This window comes from Puma concolor, chromosome B2 (genome assembly GCF_028749965.1).
Source record: "Puma concolor isolate L17-30 chromosome B2, mPumCon1.1.hap2, whole genome shotgun sequence".
NCBI lineage: Eukaryota > Metazoa > Chordata > Mammalia > Carnivora > Felidae > Puma > Puma concolor.
Window position 1 is genome coordinate 133844629 of NC_141671.1, and position 12810 is coordinate 133857438.

Here is a 12810-nt window from a genome sequence, read left to right on the forward strand (position 1 = left end):
GTATCAGCAAAGTAGTTAGTACCAGGCATATAAATGTCAACAGGATGTTTTCTCATCACCACCCCTCTGCAAAATACTTCCTTCTTGCTCTATGGATCAGCTTCCTCTTCTCTTATAGCTCACATGATAGAATAAATGGCTGTAAATAAGCACCCACATTTACATAATATAGGATCCTTCCAGTAAGAAGAGATATCTTTCTCAGCCCCAATTCTGAATTCTCCAAGAAGACAGGCTATTTGTTGTGTCTTTGGATCAAGTGTCCATTTATAACTGGCAAGGGTCTTAGGGCCACATGCCTGCCTATAACCCAATGATATAGCTGCATGGATGGGGGAAGCAGGTTTTAGGAAAAGGTAAATGAAATAATTCTAAAAGTAGGTATCCCACTACTTTGGAAGAATCAATGTTAAAGCAGCTTAAGAAATACACACATATGTGTTTATATTATATTATATTATATTATATTATATTATATTATATTATATAAATTTTATCTCCTATACATATTATATAATGCTATGTACTATATGTAATATATAACCAGTTATAACATATATTATAAAAATATATTATATTATATATAATACATATTATATATATATGTATATATATATATATATATATAATAAAATCAACCTACCTTTTTTACATACTAATCTTGCTCTTAACAAAGCTGTACAAAAATGAAAAGAGCCATATGAGATGTTTCCCTAAGAATCTTTTGTTGTATGCTGGGTCTTAGAAATTGGGGAGGAAGCAGATTCCCTGTTCTGGTAAAGCACTAGGGCTCCAGACAAGAGCTTGTTGCTCAATAAAGGCTTCCTTCTTTGCTCTCTTCCTCCCTCTCTCCCTTCCCTTTTCCCCCTGCTTATTATAGGGTAACCCATAGTAGTGTGGCTGTTTCCATTTCTAAAAGGCCCTGTTGGTGAAAGAACTTAGGGCTCATGAATGAAGAGTTGCAAAGATATGAGAAAAGCTATATACATGATTGCCATGATAGGTAATTTTGATTGGTGATAAATATAATAAAGGCAGGCATATAAAGGACCCAGTGTATTATTTAAATTGTTTTAGATATTGAAGACTCTATATGCACATTTGCTATACTACACAGGTGTTTTGGTATCACCCAGAGTTTTCTACATATTTTCTACATATTTAACATTATGGTTGAGCTCTAATATTGCTCTAGGCACTATTCTAAGCATTTTACTTACTAACCCATTTAATTGACATAATAGCTTGTAGGGTAGGTTGTTAGCCTCTTTTAACAGAGAAGGAAACTGAGCCATAGAGAGGTAAAAAAACTTGACCAACATCATACAGCATGTGCTGCAGCCAGGACTGAACCCACTTGGTTCCAGAGTTCACCTTAGTGTGCATTCCATGTAAATTTTGCCTACCTTTTCTGTGCAGGTACTGTGGCATGACAAGTTATATAGCTGATAAAGTTAAGAAACATATTACTGGAAATATTTCAATAAGTGAGAACTATGAAGTTATTATACAAAGGTGAGGAAAAGCATACCATAATTTCCTGTGCTTTTTTTGGCTCTAAGGTGACAGATGGGACTATTTTAGCAAGACAAATGTCTTAAAGAACTTCAGGGTTTTTAACATTTTACTTTTCAGGTTCATTTGATTAATTTTCAGGCATAAAAACAAGATCACTGGAAGGATAGATGATAAGTTTAAGTAGCAACTATAGTAGTCATCTATCTCTTTCCAAATAAGAGTATTTATATAATCAGAGAATTGCCTACATTGAAACTCTAAAAATATGTTGTGCAACTTCCTTCCTTTACCTTCTCATAATTGGGCAATTTAAATATCAACTCCACATCACCAGCCTTCTTTCTCCAACTCTAAATCTCCACCAGGAAAATAATTTGCAAGTTAGTTTCCCAATAGTCTTTGCATAGTGCCTTTCTAATCACAAAATCCGTTTATGTGTGTCCTTGCATTAATTTTATGTTTAGATCTGACTGGCGTGTTCACAAATGGACAGCCCTAGAGAAAGTAGATCGTCTACTATTCTACTTTGAATTATTTGTGACCTAACATTCAAATATTAGAAGTGAAGGACAGACTTGCTGTATATATCTGGCGGGTCTTAGTCAGTAACTACCTTAGGCCAAAAGCAGCAGATGCTCTGTTTTCACAGTTGTTTGTGAGTGTCACATGAAAGTAAAGATACCTTGTCTGTCTAATCTGGTCTCTGCATTTGATTGGGGCATTTGGATAAGAGCAGAATTTGTACAGAGTGAACTTATAAATCAACTCAGATCATATCTCTTATCTATTTTGATACTTCCCATGGCTTCCCATCCCCTTCAAAGCTCATGCCCAATCCTCCATGGCCTGGTCTCTGATTGTATCTTTTAACCCTGATCCCAGTCACTCTTTCTTGATTTTGCCAGCACATTCCTACATGGGCACCTTTGCATTTATAGTTCCCTCTGCCTAAAATGCTCCTTAAACATTTCCAAGGCTCATACCTTCCCCTCCTTTATGTCCTTCCTCAAATGCATCTCATGTGAAACTTTTCCTAACTACCCTGATGGAAATGTCACCTCCTCTAATACTTCTTTCTTTTTTCCCCCAAGAAGTTGTATGTATCTTACTTTTGATATATTTTAAAACCTTTTCTTATTGATTGTTTTGCCTTGTGAAATTAGATGTTTTTGTCTGTTTTACTCACTTGTATATCCTCAGAGTATAGAATATTGCCTCGGTGAAATATTTGTTGAACAAATGAACAAGAACAGACTATAAATACAAAAAAAAAAAAAGAGATAATAAAGGAGAGTGTGATTAACTCTTTAATGGTGTTAGAAAATAGTTGGGAAGACTTCCTGGGTGGGGAGTGGGGTGGGAGGGGGTGGTGGGTAACATCAAAACTGGGTTTTTAAGGACTGATAAGATTTTTCCAGGAGGGCAAATTTGAAAAAGTTCATTCCACACAGTTAAAACATTATACCATGTGTAATGGTACAGATATAAAACCATATAATGTGTTTGAAAAACCTCAAGCTTTAAGCTTTAAAATATTGATGAATATTAATATGTATTAAAATAAGGATACTATAAGTTATTCTTTAAATAATGGAAATCCCATTAAAAGTTTCAAGCATGAATGACAGGGAATCGTGTTTTGCTCTGCAGCAATGGAAAGCATGGATTTGAAGAAACTGAAGCCTGACTTAGGAATACAAGTGAAAAGCCTTAGCAATAACGCAGGCTAACAAAGATAAGAGACTGTATTACAGGTTGTATGTAACAAAAAGGAGGAGTGGTAACAAAAATAATTAACAGGAATAAATGATTGAGTGTGTGTGTTGAGGGGGTGGAGATTTAGACAGATGGAGAGAACTTACGACGTTGATGAAGAATGCTGTTGTTCAGCTGAATTACCCAGTCTGTCTTTTGTCTGTTGACACTGATGCATTTCCTAGGATAATTCCTGAGCTGTTCAACTTCATCTGATAGATCTTGAGAATTTCAGAACTCTGGTTTATTGCTAATGGGATGCAACTAATAGGATAAAAGACCTTTCTTTCTTAAAATCAATGGAAATATCAGCAAAACAGGCGAAGCTATATTTTCTCAACATGCATAATCTTAAAACTTTCTGTAAGAGCTCCAGACTGCTGAACTTTGTCTTGAAGTTAATAGAAAACTATTGATTTTGATTCACTCAAAATCAGAACTATTTTCTGACAAATCATCCGCATAAAATTATTCTGCATATGAAATATATCACTATTTGTTATTGCCAGCTCAGTGTGCATTATTTAATACAACGAGGATAAACTTTAAGTCACAGTGACCTGGTCTGAATTCCATACCTGCAAGATGACCTTTGGCAAAATTACCACGAATCTTACCTTTCTCATTGGTAAAATAAAAATAATACCTATATCACAGAATAGTTTTGAGGTTTAAATGAAACAACACACAGGTATAAGTGTAGGATCCTTCAGTTAAAGTAACAACAATTGATGCCAGCTAATGAGCAAAAAGGATTTATCAGAAAGAAGTCAGGACTTAAAATATTGACAAGAAGCTAGAGAAGAAGCAGAAGTAGGCACAAACTAAGTTAGCAGGAACCACAGAAATGGTCTCCTAACCTAAACGGGGTGGTATGGATGTCACCACTAGAAGGGATGTGTGCCAACTATTTGTGTAGTCTTCATCCTTTGTGACCTGCTTGAGACTCTAAGTTTCAGGAAAGAGTGTCCTGTTAGCTGATTTGACTTCTCTCAGCTTCCATGCTAGGGAGCTGATTTAGGAATTTCTCCTCCTTCTCCCTCCTCCTTCTCCTCCCCCTCCCCTTCCCTCTCCCTCCTCCTCCTCCCCTTCTTCTTCTTCTTCTTCTTCTTCTTCTTCTTCTTCTTCTTCTTCTTCTTCTTCTCCTAAACATTTCTATCTCAAGACTTCAGAAGAAGATTAGGATGCTTGGAAAAGTAGAAGGTATTCTCACTAGCCAAAAACATTAAGCTGATGACTTCAGAGCTGTTTTGCCCATAATCCATAGCAAAATAACACATTTGATATCATGACCTGGGCTTCACAGATGGATATGTATGTGTGTGGTTATGTGTAACTGAGACAAAAGTTTCTCTAAACCAAATTTTTCTTAGCATATGTGTAGTACTCTGTTTCATTTTATTTTTTTCTATTTCATTTTTTAAAAGACTGGTTCCTGGGCCGTCAAGTTGATTTCATGACTTATGAATGAGTTTCAATGCACAGGCTGAAACCATTTTATTATACTGTATATAATATCAGCAAATTGTAGGCATTCTGTAAATGTCAAATTCTCTCATACCACTTTCCCCCCTTTATTCTGCCTCCCACTTTCCCATCAAATAAAATTGCATACAGTGCTCGAATGACCAAAACACCTGAAGTCTCCTTCATTTTGTTGACCTGAAGACACAGTGTTAATCATATTTTCCTAAACAATAGAGTTGTTTTAAAAATTCGTGAAGTTCGTGGTGCCTGGGTGGCTCAGTCAGTTGAATGTCTGACTCTTGATTTTGGCTCAGGTCATGAACTTGCGGTTCATGGGATTGAGCCCTGCATGGGGCTCTGTGCTAACAGCATGGAGCCTGCTTGGGATTCTCTCTCTCCCTCTCTCTGCCCCTCCCCCCCATACTATCTCTCTCTCTCTCAAAATAAATGAACTTTTTTTTAAAAAATTTTTTTTTCGACGTTTATTTATTTTTGGGACAGAGAGAGACAGAGCATGAATGGGGGAGGGGCAGAGAGAGAGGGAGACACAGAATCGGAAACAGGCTCCAGGCTCTGAGCCATCAGCCCAGAGCCCGACGCGGGGCTCGAACTCACGGACCGCGAGATCGTGACCTGGCTGAAGTCGGACGCTTAACCGACTGCGCCACCCAGGCGCCCCAAAATAAATGAACTTTTAAAAAAATCAGGAATTAAAGACATATGGAATATAAAGAAAAACAGTATTGAAGAAGAAGTAGTAAAATGAAGAGAATAGGTGGGATTTAAGCCTCAGCAAAACTAGGATTTCCTTTTTGAAATAGAATGGAATAATTTTCTATTCCACACATATGGCATCTGTTGCTGCTTTCTGGTATAAGACTTTGAAGATTAAGCACACCTTTTCTCAGTTTTCCTTGTATTGAAAGTGCTATTTGGCCTTTTTTCAGTACAAATATATTTTGATGTAAAATAATGGGTTCAATGGTTTGGGGGGGTGGTTAGTGGCTCAAATGAATAAAATAATTGACTCAATGCTTTATTTCATTTGTATGTATGTGTGGTCAGTCAGCTGCCAAAGCATTAGACTTACAAAGGGTTTGGCCAAAAGGACTTGAATCCGTTTATATGCTTCAGACACAAGAAAGTTATAGGTTTACAGTGTTACGAGTTACTTTTTGGTCACTGTGTATTATTTCAACCATGTCAAAAGAGCCTTTTTTCCCCAACTGACTGGATCAACAACACATCTATACTAGCATGCCTCAGCTGGGCGTCACTTCCCAGCAATCTTTTGTCTATTTTTTTATTGGTTCACTAGTCCATTTCCAAGGAGAACTGTGGCAATTCCCCCTGGATTGAAGCCTTAGTGCTCAATCTATGTCAAATCCTGAGTGATTTCTCTAATTTGTGTTTGAGGTGTATCTAGTTGAGACTCCTCGATTTCTCTGTCTTCAAATAACAAGGTGTCTCTTCACCAAAAGAAGTCCCTGATTTTAAGGTATATTGTTTCTCAATCTCTTTTCTTCTTGCCTCTTCTGGAACATAAACCCCTAAGTTTGGTCTTTCTCATCTGTATCTTCAAATTGTCCTTCTCCACTGGAAGTGTCTTCTCTTTTTATATTCTCCGATACCCTAACAAACTGCCCAAAACATCTTTGTTCCACATTCCAATTTTCATAAGCTTTCATACTGTAACTCTCCTTTACTTCAAATGACATATTTCTTGAAAATGTATTCCTGTTGCTTCGACTTCTTCATATTTATTCTTTCTTGTATTTCTAATCAAGCTTTCACCCACAAGTCTACTGAAACTGTTCTGAGTCTTCAGAACAAGACTATCCAGGAGGTGTTTTGTTTAAGTTGGTTTCCCTCACAAAGCCCTCTTGTAGTTTCTTGAATCCTTCCCAGGTTCCTTGTTCATAAGCTCTTCCCTGAAGAGTATGTATTTTCCAGAACCATGTCTTCACATCTCTTGGCATAGAAGTTGGGGAGAAAACTGTGGAACCATATTGCATTAGGTTCAATTTGGGGTCTGTCACTATAAGCTGTGCCACCTGGCCCAATTTGCTCACTTTTTTCAAACCTGTAAATGAAAATAATAACAGTACCTAAATCCTAGAGTTTCTTGAATATTAAATGTAAACTGTTTAGGGAGGGTTTTTTTTTTTGCTGGTAATAAATGTTAGCTATCATTCCCCACCACCAAGAAAATAGAAGCCCTTTTATTGGGGATGTGGGAATACTTTGCCAATTTCCCATAAAGAGAGCTCCTCCATAATACCTCTGTAGACTTTTGTCTGGCTTTTCAGTCTTTCTTCCCCCAGTGTATTAGGGGAAAGGGTCCAAGCATTTAATTTAATCCCCTCCATCCTCTTTCCTCTTTTACACCCAAAATTTTGTAGGGCAGTCTGCAGTGGCTAAGTCTATCATATGCTAGGGTTCCATAGGAGGAACTCTGTCATTGCTGCACCTCTAAGCCATGACCTTCAATACATTTTGTACCCATCCACCATCTCCTTTATCAATTTCGGTTGATCCAGAGCTTGGCCAGAGAAAAAAGAATACCAACTCATTGGGTGCCTTCAAACCTCAACACGTATTTTTTTTTTTTTTTGTCTATTACATTTGATTCTAAATTCCAGCCTTTCTCTGCTGTAATTTATTCTACATATTACTGCCTATAATTTTCCTAATAAGAAGTTCTTATGGTGTCTTTTCTTTTACAACAAATACAATTGCTCTCCATTATTTATAAAATTGTGTGTGGATTTCACTGAAACTTTTATGGTCCTCTACAGCATGGTTTGATTCTCCCACTGGTGCTTTTCTGTTACTTAATGCTCCAGATGAACTAGACTTTTCCCTAAATAGCACACAAGTTTTCTGCCTCTGTGCCTTGGCTTATGCTATTTCTTCGATTGAGAATAGCACCTGATTTTTTTTTTTTACTTTTTGAAATTCTGGTTATATTCTGAGACCATCCTAGTGTCATCTTTTCAGTAAAGACTTTCTTGATCCCCCAATCTGATATAATTTATGCCTTCTTTTATATGTATTTTTAAATTCTCTTATGGCACATTCTCCTAATTTTAAATTTATAATGAGACCATTTTATTTTCCCTTGTACAATAAGACCACAACCTGTTTAAGAGAAGGAGCTACAGCCTCTCCTTTTTAAACTCATTAGTTTCTATTGAGCATTAAGCATGAAACCCTATAGTTATTAAGTGCTCAATAAATATGTTGTTATTTAATTGAAATTATTATATAATACAGGGTACCCATTAGACACATTTTCTAACTATCTATTCTTTTTGGCTTTTTAAAATGTTTATTTATTTTGAGAAAAAGAGAGAAAGAGAGCAAATTGGTGAGAGGCAGAGAGAAAGGGAGAGAGAGAATCCCAAGCAGGCTCTGCACTGTCAGCATAGAGCCTGATGTGGGGCTCCACCTCATAACCTTGAGATCATGACCTGAGCTGATATCAAGAGTTGGACGCTTAACCAACTGAGCCACCTGTTCTTTCTTTAAAGTAGTCCCCCCTGCCCCAAGAAGATAACTGGGATTTTAGCTGCAGTAACAAACCATTTCTTGTGTCCAAAGGACACAGTGATTACAGTTGTCAGAGTAATTTTCTTGAAGTTTTCATATAGAAAATGTTGATCAAAGCCTTAAAACTTACAGTGGCAAAGGATGGCATTGGAACAGTAGTTTGATAACAGGTAGTTATCATGGCAGCAATGAGATTCATGCAAAATTTTCATTGAAAATGAGTCCCTTGGCATTCAAAGAAAGCCCTGGGCTGCTTATTTCCATAAAATACTGTTCATGCAACTATATGCAGAAGATTTTGAGTTAGGCATACTAGGTATTCTAAACCTAATTTAGAAAGACTGTAATATCAAATATTTGCAGTCTGTTATACTTGAGAAGCTTTTTATGATACTTTGCTTTCTCCATCATAAACGTACTGTTTCTGTTCTCTGTCTCTCTTTCCCTTATCTCAGTTCTCTTCTTCCCCTTTGTTTCTAAATTCTTTTAAAAAATACCCTGCCCTCTTTTCTTCCTACATATTTTATTTTATTCTTGACTTATCTACTTGTAGGTTTGTTCCACCAAAATGTTCTACCACATTGACTTCAGAGAAGTCACTGGAACCAAAAAGCTTATAAGTAGATCTTACTACATGCAAGGCAGGAATAAAATCCATGAGAGAAGGGGTCATACCTCCCATAATTGGTATTATAGTCCAACATCACATTCTGCATTGAAGTAGTAGATATAGTTGCTGAATGAATAAATTAACAATAATTCTAATACATGATAGAGACTTCCATCACATCTAGGAAAATGAAAGCTTCTTGCCCTGGCTGTACTGAGAACTGATGAAGGTTCTTTTGTCCAAGCTCTCACCAACTGTCTCCCCAGAAAACTGTGCTGATCTCATTACATGGGCATGCTCATGATTAAATGTTAGTGCTTCTAGAGAGCTCTTTCCCTCCCATCTCTTTCCTTTGCTCATTCCTATTTAACTCATCCATCAGACTCTAGTTTAGACAGTTTCTTTCCATACAACTCAAATATAGTATAAGTGTCTGATCTTAGAAAACACTGAATTTTTCCAATCACCATGCTTATCATACTGTTTTAACATTGTTATTTGACTTGTCTATTTCTCCATGTATTGTTATTTGCATTTGATCAGGGACCTGTATGCCTTGTTCACAGCTGTATTTTCAATATCTAAATATTCTACTTGGCAACAGTCAGGGTAGAGACACTGAGTGAAAGCCATTAAATGAAATATTTAAATAGGATCTCTGGTTTAACCTGGTTAGTCATCTGAACTCTTCTGAAGAACTAATGAAAACCCAGGGCACCTGACAAAGTCAACGTCACTGGAAGTCTGGTTTGAATGAGGGAGTCAGGAAGATTGATTAACAGGTGACACACCATGGGATCATGGAAGAAGTGAAGCACAATGTCTAGGAATGAAACTAGAATAAAATTCCAAGGGACAGTTTGACTAAAACATCCATCTGGAGGGGATGGGCAGGAGCAATGTAAGGAAGAGTACAATGTAAGTTACAATGTAAGGAAGTACAATGTAAAGAGGACTAAACTAGAGACCCAATGGCATTAAAAATGAGTAGGAAAGGAGAGTGGGCTGAAGAGCCTGAAGTCCTTGAAACATAACCAAAGAATTTTTTATACAGCTTCTGACCTAGAGCACAGAAATAAGGGAACTGTTTAAGCATTCTGGTCCAGTTTGGATAGATGTTGCTATTCTCTATTTCCCATAAAATGCCCTTTAACATGGAGAAAAAAAAGAACATAATAATTTCCCAACTAAATTTGACTGTAAAACTATTGTTGGTCTTGGATAAACTTAACATTTTGGGCTGAATTGAGAACTAATTGGTAATTAATAGATACTTTCTCACTTGGAATAGACCAAGCTCAAATACTCTAAATGAAAGTAGGGAGACATTTTATTTGTATTCTCTGCTCTCTGGAAAAGAGGCCCTGGCTCAAGACCAACCAAAACATTGGGCAGGTATCTTCTGCAAGTGTCTTTTGAGGTGGTCATAGAACTTCTCCCCCATGTCCATTTGACAGCATACTACGTCATAGGAAACATCAGAGCAGAAATGTTGATAGTGGCACATGGCATCCCAGTAAGTGTATTTCCATCAGGTAAATGTTGCTCCTCTCTGGACCCTTTTAATGTTGTCCTATTTTGTTTTCTTAATGTGCAATAGTAATATCTGAAGTAATCTTATTTATGTAGATAAGTATTGTCTGCTTCTGGTACTAACATGTAAGCTCTGTGAAAAGAAGGACATAGTTCACCTCTGCATTCTCTAGCACCTAGGACATTACCTGTAAGTATTTGTTGAATGACAAATTAAGGAAAATGGAGGGAGTTTGAAGTACTTGTGTCTTCAGTACATGTTGTGGAGTATACTCTATCTCTTCAAGCCAACGGAGAACCAGAGAGAGGTCATAAGAGAAAAGCTTCCCCTAATTCAACAGAATTATGCTTGAGAATCTGCATGCTGGTTCACATTTTGGCTGCATGCTTGATGAGACACTCTTAGCAATCCATGGGGCCAACCCATACATCTTATCCATTAGCAAAACTGAGCCTGGATAGAGTTCTTATTTTTGAAAATAGCACCTAATTAGAAAATAAGTTTAGGAAATTTCTTGACATCTTTGATAGAATAAACAAGACACAGTCTTCATGAAACAAGGGTAAACAGCCAAAATATGAGAATATGAGGCAGACAGAAGATTGGGTAAGGAAGGCATAAAAAAACAGAACAGCAAAAGTAGATTAAAATCTGCGCTAAAGAATTAAAATTGGCTTTGTGGATAATAAAATGATGATACAGAGGCAGATGCTAAAGCTGAGACTATTTAACATGTCCTGAGCACTGATGTATTTCAGGCCATGTGCTAAGCCCTATACATATGCCATTGGCTACCCCACCTCTCTAATCATGGCTGCACACTAGGATCAACTAAAGAAAAATTTTATATGTCAGTGCTTTACAGCATACAAAGATTCTGATTTAATTGGTCTAGAACAGGACTTAGGCAGTTCCACATCATTGTACAACTCCAGCAATCACTACCAACAGAGAATAGAATGTCTCATGAACTGTGTGGTGTCATAGCTCTAAGCTCACCCGACTTTATTATTATTACTGTTACTATTACATTTCACGAGTGATTTAAATAAAAATCCAGTATTGAAAACAATCAGCATGTGCGATTCCATTTAATCTCATTTTGGGGGATAGCCTTGAGATACAGAGAGAAAAGCAAATAAATAAAAGTGATGAGAAAGGAGACTATAGAAATGGGAAATAACCAGAAAAAAAAAATGCAAACAGAATTACAGGCACTCTGGTAGCACAGGCCAAGGCCATTAAAACAGAAGTAATTCTTTACAACATAATTGTAAAAAGTCTTCAGTTACAAAGAAGGACTCGTTGAAAGGGCATGCCATACTTCAGATAAAATTTATAAAAAAGAGGCATTTAGACACATCCTTGCAATGTTTATGAACTTCAAAAGTATAAAATATTTTTATGAATCCATAAGCAAGGATCAGAAAACAAAACAGAAACAAAAAAAGAAAACTGGCCACAAAGGTGTGAACTTGGGTTAGTTTCAGATTTTTATGATGGGAGATAATTTTGAAATGTCCATAGAATTTTGTGGAAGATAGTATGTTATCTGTGACCAACCAAGATGTTGCTCTCATGTGAAAGCAAGAGAAAAACATTTTCATTTAAGATCTTAAGAACCCACTGAAAAATTACACAAATATATTCTCCATCTGACTAGATTTAATAGCCATTAAATTTTTATCTCATAGCATAAGCCAGATGCATTTTAGATAGATTAAATGATATGTGTGTCTCTATTTATAATTTACATTATATATATTATATTAACAGTACACTGAAAGATAATATAGACAAATATTTCAAAGTAATGGCAAGAATCAAAAAGGAACGTATTTATAAAATTGGCTCTTTAAACATCTTTTGCCTACAGGAATCAAGACAGACCAAATTTTATTTTTTTATTTTTTATTTTATTTTTAGTACAAACACATTTATTTACTAACCAAAGGGATGATCATAATTAAATCAACACTTTGAAATAGTTGCATGTAAACTGTTGATGATAAAGGTAATTGAACACAGTAATGAAAAATAAAAGCAGTATGGGGATTTCCTCATTGAACTGAGCTTGTTCATCCTCCCAGATAATTCCTGTCCAAAATGATGATGGAATTTTTACCCTACTTTTTCATAGACATAAGTACAGGTGACATTGTTCATGGCACCTTCCGTTACTAATTTCCCATCTTCTAGTTTTTTTTTTTTTTTTTTTTCAACGTTTATTTATTTTTGGGACAGAGAGAGACAGAGCATTGAACGGGGGAGGGGCAGAGAGAGAGGGAGACACAGAATCGGAAACAGGCTCCAGGCTCTGAGCCATCAGCCCAGAGCCTGACGCGGGGCTCGAACTCACCGACCGCGAGATCGT

General features: G+C 36.5%; 1 protein-coding gene across 3 annotated transcripts in view; it reads left to right on the forward strand.

The window, feature by feature from the left end:
- GRM1 (glutamate metabotropic receptor 1) overlaps positions 1 to 12810 on the forward strand; it is a 416877-nt gene that overhangs the window by 225002 nt on the left and 179065 nt on the right. The window lies entirely within an intron of this gene.